This window comes from Rhinoderma darwinii (assembly GCF_050947455.1).
Source record: "Rhinoderma darwinii isolate aRhiDar2 chromosome 5 unlocalized genomic scaffold, aRhiDar2.hap1 SUPER_5_unloc_47, whole genome shotgun sequence".
NCBI lineage: Eukaryota > Metazoa > Chordata > Amphibia > Anura > Rhinodermatidae > Rhinoderma > Rhinoderma darwinii.
The window spans coordinates 215,091-239,323 of NW_027461806.1; the positions used below are offsets into that span (position 1 = coordinate 215,091).

A 24,233-nucleotide genomic window follows, 5' to 3' on the forward strand; every position below is an offset into this window, starting at 1 on the left:
AGACAAAAAACACTTTTGGAATCTGCTTTTAGTCAACACATAAGGAAAGGGTGCACCGGTCCTGGAAATACTGCAATACCAGGTCAATGCGTGGAGTGGACAGAGCAAGCTCTATTTCCATCTCCCTGTTCTAAAAATCCATTTAATATATGGTCCCCAGATAGGGGACGTATCAGATATTAAACTGATAAGAACAGATACTACACTTGATCTTAGCCAAAAGGCCGAGAAGCGATAACCCGAACGGGCCGCGCGTTGCCCGAGCCTGCCCGATACTGCTGTTCAGCCCTTGCAGCGATTCAGCCTACTTCTAGGCAATTCCATGGGGCCCTGCAGGCTCACACACTCACAGCTACACGGGAGGTGAATAAAGGCCGGAGAGGAAGCCAGACAGGATTTGCTTCTTTTGCTTGCACCACAATGCAGTGCTGAAAGAGGAGGAATCTACATAAAAACGCCTTCCTGGCAACGCCCAAATGCCCTGCTGCCATGCAGATAAACACTGGCAGCGGCAGCAAGTGCATGCCCACAGCCACCCCTTGTTCCTTCACACCTTGTATCAGCTGTAATCCAGTCCAGTCCAGTGCTGCCTGCTGAGCAGCACTGACCAACACTGCCTGGGCCCAGGCTTTTATCTCTGAGGCCCCATTATGATGTCAGAAAGCTGGCTCTGGAATCCTGAGGGCTCCACTATGACACGTGCAAAGTTCCGTCTGAACTTTATATAAGACGGTGAGGCTCAGTCAGTCACTCAGTGTTGCCTGAGAGGGCAACACTGCAACAGCCGGCCGCCAGGCTGTCTTTTTTTTGCACAGCTAGTTGCCTCCAGGAGGCCACAAGAGGGAGACAAGGGACTGCAAAATGGAAAATAGGCATCCACCAACTTTACAGACAACTTCTCCTTGCTCCTACAACCTCCATCCTTGCACAGTTTGTTATTCTTCTAGGTAACATAGTAACAAATCCAAATTGCTGCTCTCTTTGTAGGCAAGCAAGGCTTTGTTGCAACTGCAATTCTTACTTCTTCTTGAAATGTAGGGACGACAGTACATTCCATCACATCCATCTAGTGTACACAGGTAGGTCCATTGTGGCGGGCAGGCGAGCGGGCGGGCTGCTTTATTGGCTGTTTGCTGTTCCCCTACTCCACTCCACTATTTGACTGTTGTGCTGCATCAATCAATCAATCAATCAATCAATCAATCAATCAATCAATCAATCAATCAGTGGCTGGCTCAGGTGCAGCTCTTTAACTTACCTAAAAGGGAGGGCGGAGAGAAGACAAGGAAGGTGAATGAGGTGTTCCAATGTGAAATGCCGGAAACACAGAAACACAGACGACACACAACAAGAGGTGGCAATCTATTCATTAATTGCATTTAATCAATGAGCTCATTATCACTCATGCATTGTCCAACAGGTGTTGAAATAATGGGATTAAAAGGGGAGATCCCTTCAGAAAGACAGAAACAATAGCAAAGACAAAAAACACTTTTGGAATCTGCTTTTAGTCAACACATAAGGAAAGGGTGCACCGGTCCTGGAAATACTGCAATACCAGGTCAATGCGTGGAGTGGACAGAGCAAGCTCTATTTCCATCTCCCTGTTCTAAAAATCCATTTAATATATGGTCCCCAGATAGGGGACGTATCAGATATTAAACTGATAAGAACAGATACTACACTTGATCTTAGCCAAAAGGCCGAGAAGCGATAACCCGAACGGGACGCGCGTTGCCCGAGCCTGCCCGATACTGCTGTTCAGCCCTTGCAGCGATTCAGCCTACTTCTAGGCAATTCCATGGGGCCCTGCAGGCTCACACACTCACAGCTACACGGGAGGTGAATAAAGGCCGGAGAGGAAGCCAGACAGGATTTGCTTCTTTTGCTTGCACCACAATGCAGTGCTGAAAGAGGAGGAATCTACATAAAAACGCCTTCCTGGCAACGCCCAAATGCCCTGCTGCCATGCAGATAAACACTGGCAGCGGCAGCAAGTGCATGCCCACAGCCACCCCTTGTTCCTTCACACCTTGTATCAGCTGTAATCCAGTCCAGTCCAGTGCTGCCTACTGAGCAGCACTGACCAACACTGCCTGGGCCCAGGCTTTTATCTCTGAGGCCCCATTATGATGTCAGAAAGCTGGCTCTGGAATCCTGAGGGCTCCACTATGACACGTGCAAAGTTCCGTCTGAACTTTATATAAGACGGTGAGGCTCAGTCAGTCACTCAGTGTTGCCTGAGCGGGCAACACTGCAACAGCCGGCCGCCAGGCTGTCTTTTTTTTGCACAGCTAGTTGCCTCCAGGAGGCCACAAGAGGGAGACAAGGGACTGCAAAATGGAAAATAGGCATCCACCAACTTTACAGACAACTTCTCCTTGCTCCTACAACCTCCATCCTTGCACAGTTTGTTATTCTTCTAGGTAACATAGTAACAAATCCAAATTGCTGCTCTCTTTGTAGGCAAGCAAGGCTTTGTTGCAACTGCAATTCTTACTTCTTCTTGAAATGTAGGGACGACAGTACATTCCATCACATCCATCTAGTGTACACAGGTAGGTCCATTGTGGCGGGCAGGCGAGCGGGCGGGCTGCTTTATTGGCTGTTTGCTGTTCCCCTACTCCACTCCACTATTTGACTGTTGTGCTGCATCAATCAATCAATCAATCAATCAATCAATCAATCAATCAATCAATCAATCAGTGGCTGGCTCAGGTGCAGCTCTTTAACTTACCTAAAAGGGAGGGCGGAGAGAAGGCAAGGAAGGTGAATGAGGTGTTCCAATGTGAAATGCCGGAAACACAGAAACACAGACGACACACAACAAGAGGTGGCAATCTATTCATTAATTGCATTTAATCAATGAGCTCATTATCACTCATGCATTGTCCAACAGGTGTTGAAATAATGGGATTAAAAGGGGAGATCCCTTCAGAAAGACAGAAACAATAGCAAAGACAAAAAACACTTTTGGAATCTGCTTTTAGTCAACACATAAGGAAAGGGTGCACCGGTCCTGGAAATACTGCAATACCAGGTCAATGCGTGGAGTGGACAGAGCAAGCTCTATTTCCATCTCCCTGTTCTAAAAATCCATTTAATATATGGTCCCCAGATAGGGGACGTATCAGATATTAAACTGATAAGAACAGATACTACACTTGATCTTAGCCAAAAGGCCGAGAAGCGATAACCCGAACGGGCCGCGCGTTGCCCGAGCCTGCCCGATACTGCTGTTCAGCCCTTGCAGCGATTCAGCCTACTTCTAGGCAATTCCATGGGGCCCTGCAGGCTCACACACTCACAGCTACACGGGAGGTGAATAAAGGCCGGAGAGGAAGCCAGACAGGATTTGCTTCTTTTGCTTGCACCACAATGCAGTGCTGAAAGAGGAGGAATCTACATAAAAACGCCTTCCTGGCAACGCCCAAATGCCCTGCTGCCATGCAGATAAACACTGGCAGCGGCAGCAAGTGCATGCCCACAGCCACCCCTTGTTCCTTCACACCTTGTATCAGCTGTAATCCAGTCCAGTCCAGTGCTGCCTGCTGAGCAGCACTGACCAACACTGCCTGGGCCCAGGCTTTTATCTCTGAGGCCCCATTATGATGTCAGAAAGCTGGCTCTGGAATCCTGAGGGCTCCACTATGACACGTGCAAAGTTCCGTCTGAACTTTATATAAGACGGTGAGGCTCAGTCAGTCACTCAGTGTTGCCTGAGAGGGCAACACTGCAACAGCCGGCCGCCAGGCTGTCTTTTTTTTGCACAGCTAGTTGCCTCCAGGAGGCCACAAGAGGGAGACAAGGGACTGCAAAATGGAAAATAGGCATCCACCAACTTTACAGACAACTTCTCCTTGCTCCTACAACCTCCATCCTTGCACAGTTTGTTATTCTTCTAGGTAACATAGTAACAAATCCAAATTGCTGCTCTCTTTGTAGGCAAGCAAGGCTTTGTTGCAACTGCAATTCTTACTTCTTCTTGAAATGTAGGGACGACAGTACATTCCATCACATCCATCTAGTGTACACAGGTAGGTCCATTGTGGCGGGCAGGCGAGCGGGCGGGCTGCTTTATTGACTGTTTGCTGTTCCCCTACTCCACTCCACTATTTGACTGTTGTGCTGCATCAATCAATCAATCAATCAATCAATCAATCAATCAATCAATCAATCAATCAATCAGTGGCTGGCTCAGGTGCAGCTCTTTAACTTACCTAAAAGGGAGGGCGGAGAGAAGACAAGGAAGGTGAATGAGGTGTTCCAATGTGAAATGCCGGAAACACAGAAACACAGACGACACACAACAAGAGGTGGCAATCTATTCATTAATTGCATTTAATCAATGAGCTCATTATCACTCATGCATTGTCCAACAGGTGTTGAAATAATGGGATTAAAAGGGGAGATCCCTTCAGAAAGACAGAAACAATAGCAAAGACAAAAAACACTTTTGGAATCTGCTTTTAGTCAACACATAAGGAAAGGGTGCACCGGTCCTGGAAATACTGCAATACCAGGTCAATGCGTGGAGTGGACAGAGCAAGCTCTATTTCCATCTCCCTGTTCTAAAAATCCATTTAATATATGGTCCCCAGATAGGGGACGTATCAGATATTAAACTGATAAGAACAGATACTACACTTGATCTTAGCCAAAAGGCCGAGAAGCGATAACCCGAACGGGCCGCGCGTTGCCCGAGCCTGCCCGATACTGCTGTTCAGCCCTTGCAGCGATTCAGCCTACTTCTAGGCAATTCCATGGGGCCCTGCAGGCTCACACACTCACAGCTACACGGGAGGTGAATAAAGGCCGGAGAGGAAGCCAGACAGGATTTGCTTCTTTTGCTTGCACCACAATGCAGTGCTGAAAGAGGAGGAATCTACATAAAAACGCCTTCCTGGCAACGCCCAAATGCCCTGCTGCCATGCAGATAAACACTGGCAGCGGCAGCAAGTGCATGCCCACAGCCACCCCTTGTTCCTTCACACCTTGTATCAGCTGTAATCCAGTCCAGTCCAGTGCTGCCTGCTGAGCAGCACTGACCAACACTGCCTGGGCCCAGGCTTTTATCTCTGAGGCCCCATTATGATGTCAGAAAGCTGGCTCTGGAATCCTGAGGGCTCCACTATGACACGTGCAAAGTTCCGTCTGAACTTTATATAAGACGGTGAGGCTCAGTCAGTCACTCAGTGTTGCCTGAGAGGGCAACACTGCAACAGCCGGCCGCCAGGCTGTCTTTTTTTTGCACAGCTAGTTGCCTCCAGGAGGCCACAAGAGGGAGACAAGGGACTGCAAAATGGAAAATAGGCATCCACCAACTTTACAGACAACTTCTCCTTGCTCCTACAACCTCCATCCTTGCACAGTTTGTTATTCTTCTAGGTAACATAGTAACAAATCCAAATTGCTGCTCTCTTTGTAGGCAAGCAAGGCTTTGTTGCAACTGCAATTCTTACTTCTTCTTGAAATGTAGGGACGACAGTACATTCCATCACATCCATCTAGTGTACACAGGTAGGTCCATTGTGGCGGGCAGGCGAGCGGGCGGGCTGCTTTATTGGCTGTTTGCTGTTCCCCTACTCCACTCCACTATTTGACTGTTGTGCTGCATCAATCAATCAATCAATCAATCAATCAATCAATCAATCAATCAATCAATCAATCAATCAATCAATCAGTGGCTGGCTCAGGTGCAGCTCTTTAACTTACCTAAAAGGGAGGGCGGAGAGAAGACAAGGAAGGTGAATGAGGTGTTCCAATGTGAAATGCCGGAAACACAGAAACACAGACGACACACAACAAGAGGTGGCAATCTATTCATTAATTGCATTTAATCAATGAGCTCATTATCACTCATGCATTGTCCAACAGGTGTTGAAATAATGGGATTAAAAGGGGAGATCCCTTCAGAAAGACAGAAACAATAGCAAAGACAAAAAACACTTTTGGAATCTGCTTTTAGTCAACACATAAGGAAAGGGTGCACCGGTCCTGGAAATACTGCAATACCAGGTCAATGCGTGGAGTGGACAGAGCAAGCTCTATTTCCATCTCCCTGTTCTAAAAATCCATTTAATATATGGTCCCCAGATAGGGGACGTATCAGATATTAAACTGATAAGAACAGATACTACACTTGATCTTAGCCAAAAGGCCGAGAAGCGATAACCCGAACGGGCCGCGCGTTGCCCGAGCCTGCCCGATACTGCTGTTCAGCCCTTGCAGCGATTCAGCCTACTTCTAGGCAATTCCATGGGGCCCTGCAGGCTCACACACTCACAGCTACACGGGAGGTGAATAAAGGCCGGAGAGGAAGCCAGACAGGATTTGCTTCTTTTGCTTGCACCACAATGCAGTGCTGAAAGAGGAGGAATCTACATAAAAACGCCTTCCTGGCAACGCCCAAATGCCCTGCTGCCATGCAGATAAACACTGGCAGCGGCAGCAAGTGCATGCCCACAGCCACCCCTTGTTCCTTCACACCTTGTATCAGCTGTAATCCAGTCCAGTCCAGTGCTGCCTGCTGAGCAGCACTGACCAACACTGCCTGGGCCCAGGCTTTTATCTCTGAGGCCCCATTATGATGTCAGAAAGCTGGCTCTGGAATCCTGAGGGCTCCACTATGACACGTGCAAAGTTCCGTCTGAACTTTATATAAGACGGTGAGGCTCAGTCAGTCACTCAGTGTTGCCTGAGAGGGCAACACTGCAACAGCCGGCTGCCAGGCTGTCTTTTTTTTGCACAGCTAGTTGCCTCCAGGAGGCCACAAGAGGGAGACAAGGGACTGCAAAATGGAAAATAGGCATCCACCAACTTTACAGACAACTTCTCCTTGCTCCTACAACCTCCATCCTTGCACAGTTTGTTATTCTTCTAGGTAACATAGTAACAAATCCAAATTGCTGCTCTCTTTGTAGGCAAGCAAGGCTTTGTTGCAACTGCAATTCTTACTTCTTCTTGAAATGTAGGGACGACAGTACATTCCATCACATCCATCTAGTGTACACAGGTAGGTCCATTGTGGCGGGCAGGCGAGCGGGCGGGCTGCTTTATTGGCTGTTTGCTGTTCCCCTACTCCACTCCACTATTTGACTGTTGTGCTGCATCAATCAATCAATCAATCAATTAATCAATCAATCAATCAATCAATCAATCAATCAATCAGTGGCTGGCTCAGGTGCAGCTCTTTAACTTACCTAAAAGGGAGGGCGGAGAGAAGACAAGGAAGGTGAATGAGGTGTTCCAATGTGAAATGCCGGAAACACAGAAACACAGACGACACACAACAAGAGGTGGCAATCTATTCATTAATTGCATTTAATCAATGAGCTCATTATCACTCATGCATTGTCCAACAGGTGTTGAAATAATGGGATTAAAAGGGGAGATCCCTTCAGAAAGACAGAAACAATAGCAAAGACAAAAAACACTTTTGGAATCTGCTTTTAGTCAACACATAAGGAAAGGGTGCACCGGTCCTGGAAATACTGCAATACCAGGTCAATGCGTGGAGTGGACAGAGCAAGCTCTATTTCCATCTCCCTGTTCTAAAAATCCATTTAATATATGGTCCCCAGATAGGGGACGTATCAGATATTAAACTGATAAGAACAGATACTACACTTGATCTTAGCCAAAAGGCCGAGAAGCGATAACCCGAACGGGCCGCGCGTTGCCCGAGCCTGCCCGATACTGCTGTTCAGCCCTTGCAGCGATTCAGCCTACTTCTAGGCAATTCCATGGGGCCCTGCAGGCTCACACACTCACAGCTACACGGGAGGTGAATAAAGGCCGGAGAGGAAGCCAGACAGGATTTGCTTATTTTGCTTGCACCACAATGCAGTGCTGAAAGAGGAGGAATCTACATAAAAACGCCTTCCTGGCAACGCCCAAATGCCCTGCTGCCATGCAGATAAACACTGGCAGCGGCAGCAAGTGCATGCCCACAGCCACCCCTTGTTCCTTCACACCTTGTATCAGCTGTAATCCAGTCCAGTCCAGTGCTGCCTGCTGAGCAGCACTGACCAACACTGCCTGGGCCCAGGCTTTTATCTCTGAGGCCCCATTATGATGTCAGAAAGCTGGCTCTGGAATCCTGAGGGCTCCACTATGACACGTGCAAAGTTCCGTCTGAACTTTATATAAGACGGTGAGGCTCAGTCAGTCACTCAGTGTTGCCTGAGAGGGCAACACTGCAACAGCCGGCCGCCAGGCTGTCTTTTTTTTGCACAGCTAGTTGCCTCCAGGAGGCCACAAGAGGGAGACAAGGGACTGCAAAATGGAAAATAGGCATCCACCAACTTTACAGACAACTTCTCCTTGCTCCTACAACCTCCATCCTTGCACAGTTTGTTATTCTTCTAGGTAACATAGTAACAAATCCAAATTGCTGCTCTCTTTGTAGGCAAGCAAGGCTTTGTTGCAACTGCAATTCTTACTTCTTCTTGAAATGTAGGGACGACAGTACATTCCATCACATCCATCTAGTGTACACAGGTAGGTCCATTGTGGCGGGCAGGCGAGCGGGCGGGCTGCTTTATTGGCTGTTTGCTGTTCCCCTACTCCACTCCACTATTTGACTGTTGTGCTGCATCAATCAATCAATCAATCAATCAATCAATCAATCAATCAATCAATCAATCAATCAATCAGTGGCTGGCTCAGGTGCAGCTCTTTAACTTACCTAAAAGGGAGGGCGGAGAGAAGACAAGGAAGGTGAATGAGGTGTTCCAATGTGAAATGCCGGAAACACAGAAACACAGACGACACACAACAAGAGGTGGCAATCTATTCATTAATTGCATTTAATCAATGAGCTCATTATCACTCATGCATTGTCCAACAGGTGTTGAAATAATGGGATTAAAAGGGGAGATCCCTTCAGAAAGACAGAAACAATAGCAAAGACAAAAAACACTTTTGGAATCTGCTTTTAGTCAACACATAAGGAAAGGGTGCACCGGTCCTGGAAATACTGCAATACCAGGTCAATGCGTGGAGTGGACAGAGCAAGCTCTATTTCCATCTCCCTGTTCTAAAAATCCATTTAATATATGGTCCCCAGATAGGGGACGTATCAGATATTAAACTGATAAGAACAGATACTACACTTGATCTTAGCCAAAAGGCCGAGAAGCGATAACCCGAACGGGCCGCGCGTTGCCCGAGCCTGCCCGATACTGCTGTTCAGCCCTTGCAGCGATTCAGCCTACTTCTAGGCAATTCCATGGGGCCCTGCAGGCTCACACACTCACAGCTACACGGGAGGTGAATAAAGGCCGGAGAGGAAGCCAGACAGGATTTGCTTCTTTTGCTTGCACCACAATGCAGTGCTGAAAGAGGAGGAATCTACATAAAAACGCCTTCCTGGCAACGCCCAAATGCCCTGCTGCCATGCAGATAAACACTGGCAGCGGCAGCAAGTGCATGCCCACAGCCACCCCTTGTTCCTTCACACCTTGTATCAGCTGTAATCCAGTCCAGTCCAGTGCTGCCTGCTGAGCAGCACTGACCAACACTGCCTGGGCCCAGGCTTTTATCTCTGAGGCCCCATTATTATGTCAGAAAGCTGGCTCTGGAATCCTGAGGGCTCCACTATGACACGTGCAAAGTTCCGTCTGAACTTTATATAAGACGGTGAGGCTCAGTCAGTCACTCAGTGTTGCCTGAGAGGGCAACACTGCAACAGCCGGCCGCCAGGCTGTCTTTTTTTTGCACAGCTAGTTGCCTCCAGGAGGCCACAAGAGGGAGACAAGGGACTGCAAAATGGAAAATAGGCATCCACCAACTTTACAGACAACTTCTCCTTGCTCCTACAACCTCCATCCTTGCACAGTTTGTTATTCTTCTAGGTAACATAGTAACAAATCCAAATTGCTGCTCTCTTTGTAGGCAAGCAAGGCTTTGTTGCAACTGCAATTCTTACTTCTTCTTGAAATGTAGGGACGACAGTACATTCCATCACATCCATCTAGTGTACACAGGTAGGTCCATTGTGGCGGGCAGGCGAGCGGGCGGGCTGCTTTATTGGCTGTTTGCTGTTCCCCTACTCCACTCCACTATTTGACTGTTGTGCTGCATCAATCAATCAATCAATCAATCAATCAATCAATCAATCAATCAATCAGTGGCTGGCTCAGGTGCAGCTCTTTAACTTACCTAAAAGGGAGGGCGGAGAGAAGACAAGGAAGGTGAATGAGGTGTTCCAATGTGAAATGCCGGAAACACAGAAACACAGACGACACACAACAAGAGGTGGCAATCTATTCATTAATTGCATTTAATCAATGAGCTCATTATCACTCATGCATTGTCCAACAGGTGTTGAAATAATGGGATTAAAAGGGGAGATCCCTTCAGAAAGACAGAAACAATAGCAAAGACAAAAAACACTTTTGGAATCTGCTTTTAGTCAACACATAAGGAAAGGGTGCACCGGTCCTGGAAATACTGCAATACCAGGTCAATGCGTGGAGTGGACAGAGCAAGCTCTATTTCCATCTCCCTGTTCTAAAAATCCATTTAATATATGGTCCCCAGATAGGGGACGTATCAGATATTAAACTGATAAGAACAGATACTACACTTGATCTTAGCCAAAAGGCCGAGAAGCGATAACCCGAACGGGCCGCGCGTTGCCCGAGCCTGCCCGATACTGCTGTTCAGCCCTTGCAGCGATTCAGCCTACTTCTAGGCAATTCCATGGGGCCCTGCAGGCTCACACACTCACAGCTACACGGGAGGTGAATAAAGGCCGGAGAGGAAGCCAGACAGGATTTGCTTCTTTTGCTTGCACCACAATGCAGTGCTGAAAGAGGAGGAATCTACATAAAAACGCCTTCCTGGCAACGCCCAAATGCCCTGCTGCCATGCAGATAAACACTGGCAGCGGCAGCAAGTGCATGCCCACAGCCACCCCTTGTTCCTTCACACCTTGTATCAGCTGTAATCCAGTCCAGTCCAGTGCTGCCTGCTGAGCAGCACTGACCAACACTGCCTGGGCCCAGGCTTTTATCTCTGAGGCCCCATTATGATGTCAGAAAGCTGGCTCTGGAATCCTGAGGGCTCCACTATGACACGTGCAAAGTTCCGTCTGAACTTTATATAAGACGGTGAGGCTCAGTCAGTCACTCAGTGTTGCCTGAGAGGGCAACACTGCAACAGCCGGCTGCCAGGCTGTCTTTTTTTTGCACAGCTAGTTGCCTCCAGGAGGCCACAAGAGGGAGACAAGGGACTGCAAAATGGAAAATAGGCATCCACCAACTTTACAGACAACTTCTCCTTGCTCCTACAACCTCCATCCTTGCACAGTTTGTTATTCTTCTAGGTAACATAGTAACAAATCCAAATTGCTGCTCTCTTTGTAGGCAAGCAAGGCTTTGTTGCAACTGCAATTCTTACTTCTTCTTGAAATGTAGGGACGACAGTACATTCCATCACATCCATCTAGTGTACACAGGTAGGTCCATTGTGGCGGGCAGGCGAGCGGGCGGGCTGCTTTATTGGCTGTTTGCTGTTCCCCTACTCCACTCCACTATTTGACTGTTGTGCTGCATCAATCAATCAATCAATCAATTAATCAATCAATCAATCAATCAATCAATCAATCAATCAATCAGTGGCTGGCTCAGGTGCAGCTCTTTAACTTACCTAAAAGGGAGGGCGGAGAGAAGACAAGGAAGGTGAATGAGGTGTTCCAATGTGAAATGCCGGAAACACAGAAACACAGACGACACACAACAAGAGGTGGCAATCTATTCATTAATTGCATTTAATCAATGAGCTCATTATCACTCATGCATTGTCCAACAGGTGTTGAAATAATGGGATTAAAAGGGGAGATCCCTTCAGAAAGACAGAAACAATAGCAAAGACAAAAAACACTTTTGGAATCTGCTTTTAGTCAACACATAAGGAAAGGGTGCACCGGTCCTGGAAATACTGCAATACCAGGTCAATGCGTGGAGTGGACAGAGCAAGCTCTATTTCCATCTCCCTGTTCTAAAAATCCATTTAATATATGGTCCCCAGATAGGGGACGTATCAGATATTAAACTGATAAGAACAGATACTACACTTGATCTTAGCCAAAAGGCCGAGAAGCGATAACCCGAACGGGCCGCGCGTTGCCCGAGCCTGCCCGATACTGCTGTTCAGCCCTTGCAGCGATTCAGCCTACTTCTAGGCAATTCCATGGGGCCCTGCAGGCTCACACACTCACAGCTACACGGGAGGTGAATAAAGGCCGGAGAGGAAGCCAGACAGGATTTGCTTATTTTGCTTGCACCACAATGCAGTGCTGAAAGAGGAGGAATCTACATAAAAACGCCTTCCTGGCAACGCCCAAATGCCCTGCTGCCATGCAGATAAACACTGGCAGCGGCAGCAAGTGCATGCCCACAGCCACCCCTTGTTCCTTCACACCTTGTATCAGCTGTAATCCAGTCCAGTCCAGTGCTGCCTGCTGAGCAGCACTGACCAACACTGCCTGGGCCCAGGCTTTTATCTCTGAGGCCCCATTATGATGTCAGAAAGCTGGCTCTGGAATCCTGAGGGCTCCACTATGACACGTGCAAAGTTCCGTCTGAACTTTATATAAGACGGTGAGGCTCAGTCAGTCACTCAGTGTTGCCTGAGAGGGCAACACTGCAACAGCCGGCCGCCAGGCTGTCTTTTTTTTGCACAGCTAGTTGCCTCCAGGAGGCCACAAGAGGGAGACAAGGGACTGCAAAATGGAAAATAGGCATCCACCAACTTTACAGACAACTTCTCCTTGCTCCTACAACCTCCATCCTTGCACAGTTTGTTATTCTTCTAGGTAACATAGTAACAAATCCAAATTGCTGCTCTCTTTGTAGGCAAGCAAGGCTTTGTTGCAACTGCAATTCTTACTTCTTCTTGAAATGTAGGGACGACAGTACATTCCATCACATCCATCTAGTGTACACAGGTAGGTCCATTGTGGCGGGCAGGCGAGCGGGCGGGCTGCTTTATTGGCTGTTTGCGTTCCCCTACTCCACTCCACTATTTGACTGTTGTGCTGCATCAATCAATCAATCAATCAATCAATCAATCAATCAATCAATCAATCAATCAATCAGTGGCTGGCTCAGGTGCAGCTCTTTAACTTACCTAAAAGGGAGGGCGGAGAGAAGACAAGGAAGGTGAATGAGGTGTTCCAATGTGAAATGCCGGAAACACAGAAACACAGACGACACACAACAAGAGGTGGCAATCTATTCATTAATTGCATTTAATCAATGAGCTCATTATCACTCATGCATTGTCCAACAGGTGTTGAAATAATGGGATTAAAAGGGGAGATCCCTTCAGAAAGACAGAAACAATAGCAAAGACAAAAAACACTTTTGGAATCTGCTTTTAGTCAACACATAAGGAAAGGGTGCACCGGTCCTGGAAATACTGCAATACCAGGTCAATGCGTGGAGTGGACAGAGCAAGCTCTATTTCCATCTCCCTGTTCTAAAAATCCATTTAATATATGGTCCCCAGATAGGGGACGTATCAGATATTAAACTGATAAGAACAGATACTACACTTGATCTTAGCCAAAAGGCCGAGAAGCGATAACCCGAACGGGCCGCGCGTTGCCCGAGCCTGCCCGATACTGCTGTTCAGCCCTTGCAGCGATTCAGCCTACTTCTAGGCAATTCCATGGGGCCCTGCAGGCTCACACACTCACAGCTACACGGGAGGTGAATAAAGGCCGGAGAGGAAGCCAGACAGGATTTGCTTCTTTTGCTTGCACCACAATGCAGTGCTGAAAGAGGAGGAATCTACATAAAAACGCCTTCCTGGCAACGCCCAAATGCCCTGCTGCCATGCAGATAAACACTGGCAGCGGCAGCAAGTGCATGCCCACAGCCACCCCTTGTTCCTTCACACCTTGTATCAGCTGTAATCCAGTCCAGTCCAGTGCTGCCTGCTGAGCAGCACTGACCAACACTGCCTGGGCCCAGGCTTTTATCTCTGAGGCCCCATTATGATGTCAGAAAGCTGGCTCTGGAATCCTGAGGGCTCCACTATGACACGTGCAAAGTTCCGTCTGAACTTTATATAAGACGGTGAGGCTCAGTCAGTCACTCAGTGTTGCCTGAGAGGGCAACACTGCAACAGCCGGCCGCCAGGCTGTCTTTTTTTTGCACAGCTAGTTGCCTCCAGGAGGCCACAAGAGGGAGACAAGGGACTGCAAAATGGAAAATAGGCATCCACCAACTTTACAGACAACTTCTCCTTGCTCCTACAACCTCCATCCTTGCACAGTTTGTTATTCTTCTAGGTAACATAGTAACAAATCCAAATTGCTGCTCTCTTTGTAGGCAAGCAAGGCTTTGTTGCAACTGCAATTCTTACTTCTTCTTGAAATGTAGGGACGACAGTACATTCCATCACATCCATCTAGTGTACACAGGTAGGTCCATTGTGGCGGGCAGGCGAGCGGGCGGGCTGCTTTATTGGCTGTTTGCTGTTCCCCTACTCCACTCCACTATTTGACTGTTGTGCTGCATCAATCAATCAATCAATCAATCAATCAATCAATCAATCAATCAATCAGTGGCTGGCTCAGGTGCAGCTCTTTAACTTACCTAAAAGGGAGGGCGGAGAGAAGACAAGGAAGGTGAATGAGGTGTTCCAATGTGAAATGCCGGAAACACAGAAACACAGACGACACACAACAAGAGGTGGCAATCTATTCATTAATTGCATTTAATCAATGAGCTCATTATCACTCATGCATTGTCCAACAGGTGTTGAAATAATGGGATTAAAAGGGGAGATCCCTTCAGAAAGACAGAAACAATAGCAAAGACAAAAAACACTTTTGGAATCTGCTTTTAGTCAACACATAAGGAAAGGGTGCACCGGTCCTGGAAATACTGCAATACCAGGTCAATGCGTGGAGTGGACAGAGCAAGCTCTATTTCCATCTCCCTGTTCTAAAAATCCATTTAATATATGGTCCCCAGATAGGGGACGTATCAGATATTAAACTGATAAGAACAGATACTACACTTGATCTTAGCCAAAAGGCCGAGAAGCGATAACCCGAACGGGCCGCGCGTTGCCCGAGCCTGCCCGATACTGCTGTTCAGCCCTTGCAGCGATTCAGCCTACTTCTAGGCAATTCCATGGGGCCCTGCAGGCTCACACACTCACAGCTACACGGGAGGTGAATAAAGGCCGGAGAGGAAGCCAGACAGGATTTGCTTCTTTTGCTTGCACCACAATGCAGTGCTGAAAGAGGAGGAATCTACATAAAAACGCCTTCCTGGCAACGCCCAAATGCCCTGCTGCCATGCAGATAAACACTGGCAGCGGCAGCAAGTGCATGCCCACAGCCACCCCTTGTTCCTTCACACCTTGTATCAGCTGTAATCCAGTCCAGTCCAGTGCTGCCTGCTGAGCAGCACTGACCAACACTGCCTGGGCCCAGGCTTTTATCTCTGAGGCCCCATTATGATGTCAGAAAGCTGGCTCTGGAATCCTGAGGGCTCCACTATGACACGTGCAAAGTTCCGTCTGAACTTTATATAAGACGGTGAGGCTCAGTCAGTCACTCAGTGTTGCCTGAGAGGGCAACACTGCAACAGCCGGCCGCCAGGCTGTCTTTTTTTTGCACAGCTAGTTGCCTCCAGGAGGCCACAAGAGGGAGACAAGGGACTGCAAAATGGAAAATAGGCATCCACCAACTTTACAGACAACTTCTCCTTGCTCCTACAACCTCCATCCTTGCACAGTTTGTTATTCTTCTAGGTAACATAGTAACAAATCCAAATTGCTGCTCTCTTTGTAGGCAAGCAAGGCTTTGTTGCAACTGCAATTCTTACTTCTTCTTGAAATGTAGGGACGACAGTACATTCCATCACATCCATCTAGTGTACACAGGTAGGTCCATTGTGGCGGGCAGGCGAGCGGGCGGGCTGCTTTATTGGCTGTTTGCTGTTCCCCTACTCCACTCCACTATTTGACTGTTGTGCTGCATCAATCAATCAATCAATCAATCAATCAATCAATCAATCAATCAATCAATCAATCAATCAGTGGCTGGCTCAGGTGCAGCTCTTTAACTTACCTAAAAGGGAGGGCGGAGAGAAGACAAGGAAGGTGAATGAGGTGTTCCAATGTGAAATGCCGGAAACACAGAAACACAGACGACACACAACAAGAGGTGGCAATCTATTCATTAATTGCATTTAATCAATGAGCTCATTATCACTCATGCATTGTCCAACAGGTGTTGAAATAATGGGATTAAAAGGGGAGATCCCTTCAGAAAGACAGAAACAATAGCAAAGACAAAAAACACTTTTGGAATCTGCTTTTAGTCAACACATAAGGAAAGGGTGCACCGGTCCTGGAAATACTGCAATACCAGGTCAATGCGTGGAGTGGACAGAGCAAGCTCTATTTCCATCTCCCTGTTCTAAAAATCCATTTAATATATGGTCCCCAGATAGGGGACGTATCAGATATTAAACTGATAAGAACAGATACTACACTTGATCTTAGCCAAAAGGCCGAGAAGCGATAACCCGAACGGGCCGCGCGTTGCCCGAGCCTGCCCGATACTGCTGTTCAGCCCTTGCAGCGATTCAGCCTACTTCTAGGCAATTCCATGGGGCCCTGCAGGCTCACACACTCACAGCTACACGGGAGGTGAATAAAGGCCGGAGAGGAAGCCAGACAGGATTTGCTTCTTTTGCTTGCACCACAATGCAGTGCTGAAAGAGGAGGAATCTACATAAAAACGCCTTCCTGGCAACGCCCAAATGCCCTGCTGCCATGCAGATAAACACTGGCAGCGGCAGCAAGTGCATGCCCACAGCCACCCCTTGTTCCTTCACACCTTGTATCAGCTGTAATCCAGTCCAGTCCAGTGCTGCCTGCTGAGCAGCACTGACCAACACTGCCTGGGCCCAGGCTTTTATCTCTGAGGCCCCATTATGATGTCAGAAAGCTGGCTCTGGAATCCTGAGGGCTCCACTATGACACGTGCAAAGTTCCGTCTGAACTTTATATAAGACGGTGAGGCTCAGTCAGTCACTCAGTGTTGCCTGAGAGGGCAACACTGCAACAGCCGGCCGCCAGGCTGTCTTTTTTTTGCACAGCTAGTTGCCTCCAGGAGGCCACAAGAGGGAGACAAGGGACTGCAAAATGGAAAATAGGCATCCACCAACTTTACAGACAACTTCTCCTTGCTCCTACAACCTCCATCCTTGCACAGTTTGTTATTCTTCTAGGTAACATAGTAACAAATCCAAATTGCTGCTCTCTTTGTAGGCAAGCAAGGCTTTGTTGCAACTGCAATTCTTACTTCTTCTTGAAATGTAGGGACGACAGTACATTCCATCACATCCATCTAGTGTACACAGGTAGGTCCATTGTGGCGGGCAGGCGAGCGGGCGGGCTGCTTTATTGGCTGTTTGCTGTTCCCCTACTCCACTCCACTATTTGACTGTTGTGCTGCATCAATCAATCAATCAATCAATCAATCAATCAATCAATCAATCAATCAATCAATCAATCAGTGGCTGGCTCAGGTGCAGCTCTTTAACTTACCTAAAAGGGAGGGCGGAGAGAAGACAAGGAAGGTGAATGAGGTGTTCCAATGTGAAATGCCGGAAACACAGAAACACAGACGACACACAACAAGAGGTGGCAATCTATTCATTAATTGCATTTAATCAATGAGCTCATTATCACTCATGCATTGTCCAACAGGTGTTGAAATAATGGGATTAAAAGGGGAGATCCCTTCAGAAAGACAGAAACAATAGCAAAGACAAAAAACACTTTTGGAATCTGCTTTTAGTCAACACATAAGGAAAGGGTGCACCGGTCCTGGAAATACTGCAATACCAGGTCAATGCGTGGAGTGGACAGAGCAAGCTCTATTTCCATCTCCCTGTTCTAAAAATCCATTTAATATATGGTCCCCAGATAGGGGACGTATCAGATATTAAACTGATAAGAACAGATACTACACTTGATCTTAGCCAAAAGGCCGAGAAGCGATAACCCGAACGGGCCGCGCGTTGCCCGAGCCTGCCCGATACTGCTGTTCAGCCCTTGCAGCGATTCAGCCTACTTCTAGGCAATTCCATGGGGCCCTGCAGGCTCACACACTCACAGCTACACGGGAGGTGAATAAAGGCCGGAGAGGAAGCCAGACAGGATTTGCTTCTTTTGCTTGCACCACAATGCAGTGCTGAAAGAGGAGGAATCTACATAAAAACGCCTTCCTGGCAACGCCCAAATGCCCTGCTGCCATGCAGATAAACACTGGCAGCGGCAGCAAGTGCATGCCCACAGCCACCCCTTGTTCCTTCACACCTTGTATCAGCTGTAATCCAGTCCAGTCCAGTGCTGCCTGCTGAGCAGCACTGACCAACACTGCCTGGGCCCAGGCTTTTATCTCTGAGGCCCCATTATGATGTCAGAAAGCTGGCTCTGGAATCCTGAGGGCTCCACTATGACACGTGCAAAGTTCCGTCTGAACTTTATATAAGACGGTGAGGCTCAGTCAGTCACTCAGTGTTGCCTGAGAGGGCAACACTGCAACAGCCGGCCGCCAGGCTGTCTTTTTTTTGCACAGCTAGTTGCCTCCAGGAGGCCACAAGAGGGAGACAAGGGACTGCAAAATGGAAAATAGGCATCCACCAACTTTACAGACAACTTCTCCTTGCTCCTACAACCTCCATCCTTGCACAGTTTGTTATTCTTCTAGGTAACATAGTAACAAATCCAAATTGCTGCTCTCTTTGTAGGCAAGCAAGGCTTTGTTGCAACTGCAATTCTTACTTCTTCTTGAAATGTAGGGACGACAGTACATTCCATCACATCCATCTAGTGTACACAGGTAGGTCCATTGTGGCGGGCAGGCGAGCGGGCGGGCTGCTTTATTGGCTGTTTGCTGTTCCCCTACTCCACTCCACTATTTGACTGTTGTGCTGCATCAATCAATCAATCAATCAATCAATCAATCAATCAATCAATCAATCAATCAGTGGCTGGCTCAGGTGCAGCTCTTTAACTTACCTAAAAGGGAGGGCGGAGAGAAGACAAGGAAGGTGAATGAGGTGTTCCAATGTGAAATGCCGGAAACACAGAAACACAGACGACACACAACAAGAGGTGGCAATCTATTCATTAATTGCATTTAATCAATGAGCTCATTATCACTCATGCATTGTCCAACAGGTGTTGAAATAATGGGATTAAAAGGGGAGATCCCTTCAGAAAGACAGAAACAATAGCAAAGACAAAAAACACTTTTGGAATCTGCTTTTAGTCAACACATAAGGAAAGGGTGCACCGGTCCTGGAAATACTGCAATACCAGGTCAATGCGTGGAGTGGACAGAGCAAGCTCTATTTCCATCTCCCTGTTCTAAAAATCCATTTAATATATGGTCCCCAGATAGGGGACGTATCAGATATTAAACTGATAAGAACAGATACTACACTTGATCTTAGCCAAAAGGCAGAGAAGCGATAACCCGAACGGGCCGCGCGTTGCCCGAGCCTGCCCGATACTGCTGTTCAGCCCTTGCAGCGATTCAGCCTACTTCTAGGCAATTCCATGGGGCCCTGCAGGCTCACACACTCACAGCTACACGGGAGGTGAATAAAGGCCGGAGAGGAAGCCAGACAGGATTTGCTTCTTTTGCTTGCACCACAATGCAGTGCTGAAAGAGGAGGAATCTACATAAAAACGCCTTCCTGGCAACGCCCAAATGCCCTGCTGCCATGCAGATAAACACTGGCAGCGGCAGCAAGTGCATGCCCACAGCCACCCCTTGTTCCTTCACACCTTGTATCAGCTGTAATCCAGTCCAGTCCAGTGCTGCCTGCTGAGCAGCACTGACCAACACTGCCTGGGCCCAGGCTTTTATCTCTGAGGCCCCATTATGATGTCAGAAAGCTGGCTCTGGAATCCTGAGGGCTCCACTATGACACGTGCAAAGTTCCGTCTGAACTTTATATAAGACGGTGAGGCTCAGTCAGTCACTCAGTGTTGCCTGAGAGGGCAACACTGCAACAGCCGGCCGCCAGGCTGTCTTTTTTTTGCACAGCTAGTTGCCTCCAGGAGGCCACAAGAGGGAGACAAGGGACTGCAAAATGGAAAATAGGCATCCACCAACTTTACAGACAACTTCTCCTTGCTCCTACAACCTCCATCCTTGCACAGTTTGTTATTCTTCTAGGTAACATAGTAACAAATCCAAATTGCTGCTCTCTTTGTAGGCAAGCAAGGCTTTGTTGCAACTGCAATTCTTACTTCTTCTTGAAATGTAGGGACGACAGTACATTCCATCACATCCATCTAGTGTACACAGGTAGGTCCATTGTGGCGGGCAGGCGAGCGGGCGGGCTGCTTTATTGGCTGTTTGCTGTTCCCCTACTCCACTCCACTATTTGACTGTTGTGCTGCATCAATCAATCAATCAATCAATCAATCAATCAATCAATCAATCAATCAATCAATCAATCAGTGGCTGGCTCAGGTGCAGCTCTTTAACTTACCTAAAAGGGAGGGCGGAGAGAAGACAAGGAAGGTGAATGAGGTGTTCCAATGTGAAATGCCGGAAACACAGAAACACAGACGACACACAACAAGAGGTGGCAATCTATTCATTAATTGCATTTAATCAATGAGCTCATTATCACTCATGCATTGTCCAACAGGTGTTGAAATAATGGGATTAAAAGGGGAGATCCCTTCAGAAAGACAGAAACAATAGCAAAGACAAAAAACACTTTTGGAATCTGCTTTTAGTCAACACATAAGGAAAGGGTGCACCGGTCCTGGAAATACTGCAATACCAGGTCAATGCGTGGAGTGGACAGAGCAAGCTCTATTTCCATCTCCCTGTTCTAAAAATCCATTTAATATATGGTCCCCAGATAGGGGACGTATCAGATATTAAACTGATAAGAACAGATACTACACTTGATCTTAGCCAAAAGGCCGAGAAGCGATAACCCGAACGGGCCGCGCGTTGCCCGAGCCTGCCCGATACTGCTGTTCAGCCCTTGCAGCGATTCAGCCTACTTCTAGGCAATTCCATGGGGCCCTGCAGGCTCACACACTCACAGCTACACGGGAGGTGAATAAAGGCCGGAGAGGAAGCCAGACAGGATTTGCTTCTTTTGCTTGCACCACAATGCAGTGCTGAAAGAGGAGGAATCTACATAAAAACGCCTTCCTGGCAACGCCCAAATGCCCTGCTGCCATGCAGATAAACACTGGCAGCGGCAGCAAGTGCATGCCCACAGCCACCCCTTGTTCCTTCACACCTTGTATCAGCTGTAATCCAGTCCAGTCCAGTGCTGCCTGCTGAGCAGCACTGACCAACACTGCCTGGGCCCAGGCTTTTATCTCTGAGGCCCCATTATGATGTCAGAAAGCTGGCTCTGGAATCCTGAGGGCTCCACTATGACACGTGCAAAGTTCCGTCTGAACTTTATATAAGACGGTGAGGCTCAGTCAGTCACTCAGTGTTGCCTGAGAGGGCAACACTGCAACAGCCGGCCGCCAGGCTGTCTTTTTTTTGCACAGCTAGTTGCCTCCAGGAGGCCACAAGAGGGAGACAAGGGACTGCAAAATGGAAAATAGGCATCCACCAACTTTACAGACAACTTCTCCTTGCTCCTACAACCTCCATCCTTGCACAGTTTGTTATTCTTCTAGGTAACATAGTAACAAATCCAAATTGCTGCTCTCTTTGTAGGCAAGCAAGGCTTTGTTGCAACTGCAATTCTTACTTCTTCTTGAAATGTAGGGACGACAGTACATTCCATCACATCCATCTAGTGTACACAGGTAGGTCCATTGTGGCGGGCAGGCGAGCGGGCGGGCTGCTTTATTGGCTGTTTGCTGTTCCCCTACTCCACTCCACTATTTGACTGTTGTGCTGCATCAATCAATCAATCAATCAATCAATCAATCAATCAATCAATCAATCAATCAATCAATCAATCAGTGGCTGGCTCAGGTGCAGCTCTTTAACTTACCTAAAAGGGAGGGCGGAGAGAAGACAAGGAAGGTGAATGAGGTGTTCCAATGTGAAATGCCGGAAACACAGAAACACAGACGACACACAACAAGAGGTGGCAATCTATTCATTAATTGCATTTAATCAATGAGCTCATTATCACTCATGCATTGTCCAACAGGTGTTGAAATAATGGGATTAAAAGGGGAGATCCCTTCAGAAAGACAGAAACAATAGCAAAGACAAAAAACACTTTTGGAATCTGCTTTTAGTCAACACATAAGGAAAGGGTGCACCGGTCCTGGAAATACTGCAATACCAGGTCAATGCGTGGAGTGGACAGAGCAAGCTCTATTTCCATCTCCCTGTTCTAAAAATCCATTTAATATATGGTCCCCAGATAGGGGACGTATCAGATATTAAACTGATAAGAACAGATACTACACTTGATCTTAGCCAAAAGGCCGAGAAGCGATAACCCGAACGGGCCGCGCGTTGCCCGAGCCTGCCCGATACTGCTGTTCAGCCCTTGCAGCGATTCAGCCTACTTCTAGGCAATTCCATGGGGCCCTGCAGGCTCACACACTCACAGCTACACGGGAGGTGAATAAAGGCCGGAGAGGAAGCCAGACAGGATTTGCTTCTTTTGCTTGCACCACAATGCAGTGCTGAAAGAGGAGGAATCTACATAAAAACGCCTTCCTGGCAACGCCCAAATGCCCTGCTGCCATGCAGATAAACACTGGCAGCGGCAGCAAGTGCATGCCCACAGCCACCCCTTGTTCCTTCACACCTTGTATCAGCTGTAATCCAGTCCAGTCCAGTGCTGCCTGCTGAGCAGCACTGACCAACACTGCCTGGGCCCAGGCTTTTATCTCTGAGGCCCCATTATGATGTCAGAAAGCTGGCTCTGGAATCCTGAGGGCTCCACTATGACACGTGCAAAGTTCCGTCTGAACTTTATATAAGACGGTGAGGCTCAGTCAGTCACTCAGTGTTGCCTGAGAGGGCAACACTGCAACAGCCGGCCGCCAGGCTGTCTTTTTTTTGCACAGCTAGTTGCCTCCAGGAGGCCACAAGAGGGAGACAAGGGACTGCAAAATGGAAAATAGGCATCCACCAACTTTACAGACAACTTCTCCTTGCTCCTACAACCTCCATCCTTGCACAGTTTGTTATTCTTCTAGGTAACATAGTAACAAATCCAAATTGCTGCTCTCTTTGTAGGCAAGCAAGGCTTTGTTGCAACTGCAATTCTTACTTCTTCTTGAAATGTAGGGACGACAGTACATTCCATCACATCCATCTAGTGTACACAGGTAGGTCCATTGTGGCGGGCAGGCGAGCGGGCGGGCTGCTTTATTGGCTGTTTGCTGTTCCCCTACTCCACTCCACTATTTGACTGTTGTGCTGCATCAATCAATCAATCAATCAATCAATCAATCAATCAATCAATCAATCAATCAATCAATCAATCAATCAATCAGTGGCTGGCTCAGGTGCAGCTCTTTAACTTACCTAAAAGGGAGGGCGGAGAGAAGACAAGGAAGGTGAATGAGGTGTTCCAATGTGAAATGCCGGAAACACAGAAACACAGACGACACACAACAAGAGGTGGCAATCTATTCATTAATTGCATTTAATCAATGAGCTCATTATCACTCATGCATTGTCCAACAGGTGTTGAAATAATGGGATTAAAAGGGGAGATCCCTTCAGAAAGACAGAAACAATAGCAAAGACAAAAAACACTTTTGGAATCTGCTTTTAGTCAACACATAAGGAAAGGGTGCACCGGTCCTGGAAATACTGCAATACCAGGTCAATGCGTGGAGTGGACAGAGCAAGCTCTATTTCCATCTCCCTGTTCTAAAAATCCATTTAATATATGGTCCCCAGATAGGGGACGTATCAGATATTAAACTGATAAGAACAGATACTACACTTGATCTTAGCCAAAAGGCCGAGAAGCGATAACCCGAACGGGCCGCGCGTTGCCCGAGCCTGCCCGATACTGCTGTTCAGCCCTTGCAGCGATTCAGCCTACTTCTAGGCAATTCCATGGGGCCCTGCAGGCTCACACACTCACAGCTACACGGGAGGTGAATAAAGGCCGGAGAGGAAGCCAGACAGGATTTGCTTCTTTTGCTTGCACCACAATGCAGTGCTGAAAGAGGAGGAATCTACATAAAAACGCCTTCCTGGCAAC

At 47.7% G+C, this 24,233-nt stretch overlaps 17 non-coding genes across 17 annotated transcripts; all 17 read right to left on the reverse strand.

Annotated features, from left to right (window-relative positions):
• Positions 1–45: 45 nt before the first annotated feature.
• Positions 46–236, reverse strand: LOC142695108 (U2 spliceosomal RNA). The gene has a single exon (XR_012863256.1). It is a non-coding gene; the product is annotated as a U2 spliceosomal RNA (small nuclear RNA).
• Positions 237–1,524: 1,288 nt separating this feature from the next.
• Positions 1,525–1,715, reverse strand: LOC142695109 (U2 spliceosomal RNA). The gene has a single exon (XR_012863257.1). It is a non-coding gene; the product is annotated as a U2 spliceosomal RNA (small nuclear RNA).
• Positions 1,716–3,003: 1,288 nt separating this feature from the next.
• Positions 3,004–3,194, reverse strand: LOC142695110 (U2 spliceosomal RNA). The gene has a single exon (XR_012863258.1). It is a non-coding gene; the product is annotated as a U2 spliceosomal RNA (small nuclear RNA).
• A 1,292-nt stretch (positions 3,195–4,486) lies between these two features.
• LOC142695111 (U2 spliceosomal RNA) lies at positions 4,487–4,677 on the reverse strand. The gene has a single exon (XR_012863259.1). It is a non-coding gene; the product is annotated as a U2 spliceosomal RNA (small nuclear RNA).
• A 1,304-nt stretch (positions 4,678–5,981) lies between these two features.
• Positions 5,982–6,172, reverse strand: LOC142695112 (U2 spliceosomal RNA). The gene has a single exon (XR_012863260.1). It is a non-coding gene; the product is annotated as a U2 spliceosomal RNA (small nuclear RNA).
• A 1,296-nt stretch (positions 6,173–7,468) lies between these two features.
• Positions 7,469–7,659, reverse strand: LOC142695113 (U2 spliceosomal RNA). The gene has a single exon (XR_012863261.1). It is a non-coding gene; the product is annotated as a U2 spliceosomal RNA (small nuclear RNA).
• A 1,296-nt stretch (positions 7,660–8,955) lies between these two features.
• LOC142695115 (U2 spliceosomal RNA) lies at positions 8,956–9,146 on the reverse strand. The gene has a single exon (XR_012863262.1). It is a non-coding gene; the product is annotated as a U2 spliceosomal RNA (small nuclear RNA).
• A 1,284-nt stretch (positions 9,147–10,430) lies between these two features.
• Positions 10,431–10,621, reverse strand: LOC142695117 (U2 spliceosomal RNA). Its single transcript, XR_012863264.1, has one exon. It is a non-coding gene; the product is annotated as a U2 spliceosomal RNA (small nuclear RNA).
• Positions 10,622–11,921: 1,300 nt separating this feature from the next.
• On the reverse strand, positions 11,922–12,112 carry LOC142695118 (U2 spliceosomal RNA). The gene has a single exon (XR_012863265.1). It is a non-coding gene; the product is annotated as a U2 spliceosomal RNA (small nuclear RNA).
• A 1,291-nt stretch (positions 12,113–13,403) lies between these two features.
• On the reverse strand, positions 13,404–13,594 carry LOC142695119 (U2 spliceosomal RNA). Its single transcript, XR_012863266.1, has one exon. It is a non-coding gene; the product is annotated as a U2 spliceosomal RNA (small nuclear RNA).
• Positions 13,595–14,878: 1,284 nt separating this feature from the next.
• Positions 14,879–15,069, reverse strand: LOC142695120 (U2 spliceosomal RNA). Its single transcript, XR_012863267.1, has one exon. It is a non-coding gene; the product is annotated as a U2 spliceosomal RNA (small nuclear RNA).
• Positions 15,070–16,365: 1,296 nt separating this feature from the next.
• LOC142695121 (U2 spliceosomal RNA) lies at positions 16,366–16,556 on the reverse strand. Its single transcript, XR_012863268.1, has one exon. It is a non-coding gene; the product is annotated as a U2 spliceosomal RNA (small nuclear RNA).
• A 1,296-nt stretch (positions 16,557–17,852) lies between these two features.
• LOC142695122 (U2 spliceosomal RNA) lies at positions 17,853–18,043 on the reverse strand. The gene has a single exon (XR_012863269.1). It is a non-coding gene; the product is annotated as a U2 spliceosomal RNA (small nuclear RNA).
• A 1,288-nt stretch (positions 18,044–19,331) lies between these two features.
• Positions 19,332–19,522, reverse strand: LOC142695513 (U2 spliceosomal RNA). Its single transcript, XR_012863622.1, has one exon. It is a non-coding gene; the product is annotated as a U2 spliceosomal RNA (small nuclear RNA).
• Positions 19,523–20,818: 1,296 nt separating this feature from the next.
• On the reverse strand, positions 20,819–21,009 carry LOC142695123 (U2 spliceosomal RNA). The gene has a single exon (XR_012863270.1). It is a non-coding gene; the product is annotated as a U2 spliceosomal RNA (small nuclear RNA).
• Positions 21,010–22,309: 1,300 nt separating this feature from the next.
• LOC142695124 (U2 spliceosomal RNA) lies at positions 22,310–22,500 on the reverse strand. The gene has a single exon (XR_012863271.1). It is a non-coding gene; the product is annotated as a U2 spliceosomal RNA (small nuclear RNA).
• Positions 22,501–23,808: 1,308 nt separating this feature from the next.
• On the reverse strand, positions 23,809–23,999 carry LOC142695126 (U2 spliceosomal RNA). The gene has a single exon (XR_012863272.1). It is a non-coding gene; the product is annotated as a U2 spliceosomal RNA (small nuclear RNA).
• Positions 24,000–24,233: the final 234 nt, after the last annotated feature.